Here is a 5,340-nt window from a genome sequence, read left to right as displayed (position 1 = left end):
AGAGCTTCGTGGTTTCTTCTGAATCAAACTGCTATTGCTGATTCATGAATGGTGTTTGCTAGTGGATAAACTGCCACTGCTGATTCCTGGGAACTGAACTGCTAATATCCTGACAACCCAGGTTAGATTTGATCCAAAGAACTATTTCTAAAAAGTCCACATCCTCTTTTGCCCTATTAATGTTTCCTTTCCACTACTTGTGGTGGGTGGTGGCCTAGAAGGGAGGTTAAAACATTTAAGAACCCTTATTAAAGGTAGGATTTGAAAGATACAAGCCTAAGCCACTTGAATTATTTCACAAAATTGAAAACTTTCCAAGTCTTTTAATAAAACCAGTATTATCCTGATGTCAAAACCAGATAGACACAACAAAAATCACAGAGCAATTTCCTCCATGAATAGAAATGGAAAATTCCCATTACAATACTTGTTAACCAAGTTTAAGATGAACGATGAAAAAGATCATTCATCATGATCAAGAGAGATTTAGGAACGAGCTGATATCTGTAAATCAATGGAATGTATCACAGAAAGGTTCTCAAAGACATAAATCCCTTGATTATCTCAAAGGCACAGAAAATGTCTTTGACAAAATCTAACACTCCTTCTTGAAAAGATAATGGAAAGGCAAGTGATGGAGCAAGCATACCTCCAGTAAAGGCTATATATAACAAACCGACAGTAAACATGGCGAATTGCTCTAATCCTTGTTAAAACAAACAAACAAACAAACAAACAAGCAAACAAAACTTTGATAACTATCCCCACAGGAATGAACTGTCTTAAAAAGACACATCTACTCCTCTTCTTGACTCTCAGAGTACTGAAACAATGTACACCAAAGACTGGCATGTTCATAGGATCTCAGCTTGGGAAAAGAAAAAGGCTGGGGCTTTGGTTCCCTGGAAAGGAGCAACTTGTACCCTAGAAAGAGATTTCATATAACATTGAGGAATCATCAAACATTCAGAAGAAACTGGAGATAGACAATGATGGGCTGTTACTGACTATCCCCCATCTTGTCCAAGACTGCTCAGCTCTGTATACCCTTTTGTCTTCTTTACCATCTAAGCCTCATGTCAGGACCCCAGCGATGATCTGAGTAAGTGTTAATCATTAAATCTATTTATTTGTTACTCTTTCCAATGCAGCTATATTGGATTTTTTCCCTGTTATTCACTTCCAGTTGTCACTTTAGTTGCCCTGTTGAGGATGGGTGGGTAGGCCTAGCATGTTAGAACTGGCAGGGCCACAGGCTCTGACCCTAACAACTCCACTGACACTTTAAGTCATTCGGTATTAAGTAGATAGTAGCTGTAAGTTGGGCTAAAATATCCAGTGATGCTTCATTGAAGAAAGCTCATTTTTATTTTTTTTAGTAGGTATCAGTTGCAAATAGCTTCTTAGGTGTGGGCTTTGTGTCCATGTCCATTTCTCAATGCTGGAATGTTGTCTGGTTTGAACCTATGCAGAATTTATCAAGTTGTCACAATTTTGTGAGTTCATATGAGTACCAGTTGTATCCAGAAGACACTGTTTCTCTTTGGAATCATCCATCACCTCTGACTCTTACAATTTCTCTGTCCCTTCTTCAGAACAGACCTTGAGCTTTGAGAGGAGGGGTCTCATAAAGACATACCATTTAGGACTTAATGTCCCATAGTGTTTCAATCTCTGCACACTGTCTAGTTGCTGGTTGCTTTGTTCATTACCACCTACTGCAAGAAGAAACTTCTCTAATGAGGACTGACTGTTAACTCTGATCTATGAGTACAGGAATACATTTCTAGGAGCAACTATTAATTTTTGCAGTAATTTCCAATCTCAACAAGCCCGTATAAAAACCACACAATCCAGTTATTATAATTATAAACTATGTGCCTAGATTGGCCAGATCTCATGCTATACTAACTTATTCCCCAGCTATAATACCCTTTGCTACTTGGGGTTTTCCTTGGCTACGCAGTTCTGCTCCATCATGGCTTTCCCCTTCTACTCTTCTCTCCTCCTAATCCCTGCTCCTTCTCTCCCCTGACTTTCCCAGACCTCTTGTCCCATCTTTCCCCTCTACTGCCCAATCACAGGTGCTAGCCTTTACTGACCAGTTAGAATGGGGAGAAGGTTCACATGAGATCACCTGAATAGGTGAATGACAGCTCATAGGGGCAACACCTCTCAAGGGAGCAGAATTAACATCAGAATACAAGCAGCTTCAGGGCAACTCACAACAATTACTGCTGTTTCCTTAGTAGAAGGTTTCTTAGAGTGCCTTTGTCCTATCTAGTCTTAGATTCTTGACCACTTTAGCAGTGTTAGATATGGAGTCCATCTCATGTATTGGATAAAAAAGTGCTTGGTTTTCCTATAACATTTGTGTTGCTGTTGTCCCAGTATAACTTGCAGAGTTTATAGCTGGAAGGTATCGATTACTTTTTTCCCCCCCGGTGTCTTCCCAAGTACCTCCAGCATGAGTGCAAGTCAGCAGGGCTGAAACTTCCACCTGAGCATCAGCTTCATTTCTCTATGTCAGTGACATAGGAAAGTTGTGTCTTCAGCTCTGGATTTTCACCCTTAGTTTCTTCTACCACAGCTATACACAGTTCTGAAACTTGTTCAGTTTTGTTATTTTGCTGCCTTTGTAGTCCTGGATCTTTCATATTTAATTTCTTTTTATCCTTCAATTTTCAACAAAGCTTCCCCTGACAAATAAGACGGAATACCTCTTTTAGTGATTGTTTTATAGAAGTATTTCCTTCACCCTGATCTGTGGCAATTTTGTTTATTGTCTTGCTTATTTATTTTCTTTTTCTACATATGGCCTCCGAGGATAGGGACTATACTTACCTTGGTTGTTGCTGTATTGCCAGTTTCCATGCTGTTAAATAGATGGGTAAATAAGTTAAGTAGTCACTATACATCTAAGCAGCTGTGAAATCCTCTGATAGATTTTAGGAAAATGAATATGCTAACAAAGCTTCTTAATGTAGATCTTTTAGGAACTACTCAGGTGCTATCATTTTTTCCAACCACTTCTGGAATATTTTGGAATCAGTTTTCTAGTTTGATGCATTTTCTTTGCTTCTGGATAATTCCTAAGAAAAGTAAAATTTGTGTAAAAAAATTGAGTTGGTTCTATTCCTTCCAGGTGCAGAGATATTCAGACTGGACACAGCTATCACTTGTGGCCTCTAAAGAGAAGAATGACTACCCGTATGCTTAGGGTTTTGAGCTTCAAAGGGCTCCAGCCAGACTACAGACTGTGAAAATGGGTGTGGAGTCTCTTGTTAGTAGAGTTTGGATTCCTCATAAATTCACCAGATCAAGAATTGCAGATAAATTGTTTTAGCCTATACCCGAAGATCATGAAAAATATGGTTGGAACACCCAGAACCCTCATAAACTGCACATTCTTACAAGAATAAGAAATACAAGAAAAGACTATGATCAAGATGTCCGGACTACAGAAGGCACACAGCCCTCAAATTCACAAGAACATCCTGTTGCCAATGCAAGTGAAAGAGGTTAAACGCATGATATGCATCCAGCCCTGAAGCTACCACAGGGTCTTCCCACAGAAGAGAACATATCCAGCCTGTGTCTCAATAGAACTGGGGAGTTGGTCACTCAGTGGCATCTGAAACCTGTGGTTCAGGAAGCAAAATCTGGATGCCACAGAGCTTCAGAACACAGATGCATTTACTGAAGAAACCATTCTCAATAAAGTGTATGTAACCCCTGCTTGCCCAAATCTGAGTTAATACTGAGAAATGTGAACACCAATGAATTTGGCAATCCACAGTCCTCAAGTCTACATCTTACTCATTGAGAGCAGTCCTGCTTGCCACTGACATGTTTACAGAACTCAGTATACTACTTCTAGAATTAACATATTTAAATTAAAAAACCACAACTGTAGATATGTCCACTCTGTGTCACTGATTAGTTTTCAGTCACCTTGTAAATATGCAAGGAGCCACCAAAGACTGACTTTTGAGACCTCTGAACCAGTCCCATCCTGACACTTGTACCTCTCTAGGATACAACTAAGTTATTTGCTGTTTTCAAGCTTTAGCTTCTTTAATATACACCCACCTATTTCACTGGTTTAGGATAATTGCGATATGAAAATTAATTATGAATGCCTATCTAGTGTTAGGTATGTAGTAGGCTGTCAATAAATGACAGCTGTTATTTTTGCTATAAGCAAATCCTTCCACCTTACCCAAGAATTCTGCCAAGAATAAGGACAACTGTTCAAAAGCTGAAACTCAAAACTGGCTCACAGACTACTTCTGTTCACTTCAATGCACAGAACAAGCCTCAGCTTGCAGAGTCTAACAGCTGAGAGGAGCAAGCTTATTTCATGGCTTCTAGTGAGCCAGAAGAGAATGTGCACTGTATACATTCCTAATGAAATATAAACACAGTCTTTGGTCTTTGGCTGCAAGTCAGCATACTATTGTGGAAATTGAATTCATTTTATATTTGCTTCAGGATTAAAGGGATTCTTATTTCCCCATCATTGATTTTTTTCTCTCTTTCCATTTTTCTTGCTCCCAGTTCTTCTCAGCTCTTAGAATTAGAATGGGAGACTTTGGTTGAACACAATAGCCATTGGGACCAGGGTGGTGAGGCCTGAATGAGTGGGTGGGTGGGGGAGGATCTTCATGGAAGCAGCAGCGGGGAGGAGGGGGATGAGATAGGGGGTTTACATAGGGGAAACCGAGAAGGGGGTTAACATTTGAAACGTAAATAAATAAAATAACCAATAAAAAAAATAGCCATTGGGAAGTTGTTGGGAAAAGAAACAAAATTAACTGTCATTGATACAGGAGAGGTAAAAACAACTTCTACTACAATAGTGTCATTGAATTAGAAAATTCTTATCAGATTAGATTGGACAATCTTTGTGGCCATATACAAACTATGGTTTTTTTTTTTTTTTACTCCCATTAGAATAATTTTATGTCACCTAACCTCCATAGGAAGGCACATATTAGCGGAAAAGATTGAGTTGAAAATTATTTGAGGAATATCTTAATTTTTAACAAAGACATTGCGTTAAGTGGTTATCACAGCTGCTAATTACATTAATAGAATCTTGTATGACTATATCCTGACCATAGGGAAATGTCTCTTCAAAAAATTAAGAAAGATAATTGCTGTCTTGCTCTTTGTAATTATTCTGTGTTCTCTGGGATGAAACAAAATTCTAACAGTTAACGTTTTGACAGCACTGAGGTGGACAGGATCTGATAGTGTTAATCTCAGTTTCCGGTGTCATGACTTTTAGAATCCCCTGGAGAAGGGCTTCTTGGGATGCCTGTGGGAGATTTTTCT

The 5,340-nt window shown here is 38.9% G+C and overlaps 1 pseudogene; it reads left to right on the top strand.

The window, feature by feature from the left end:
• Positions 1–452: 452 nt before the first annotated feature.
• On the top strand, positions 453–3,703 carry LOC147001629 (large ribosomal subunit protein uL30m pseudogene; annotated as a pseudogene).
• Positions 3,704–5,340: the final 1,637 nt, after the last annotated feature.

This window comes from Mus caroli, unplaced genomic scaffold, assembly GCF_978045245.1.
Source record: "Mus caroli unplaced genomic scaffold, Mus_caroli_1 scaffold_12, whole genome shotgun sequence".
Classification (NCBI taxonomy): domain Eukaryota; kingdom Metazoa; phylum Chordata; class Mammalia; order Rodentia; family Muridae; genus Mus; species Mus caroli.
The sequence above is the reverse complement of the archived record's forward strand: the minus strand, read 5'-3'. Positions and strand labels throughout refer to the sequence as shown.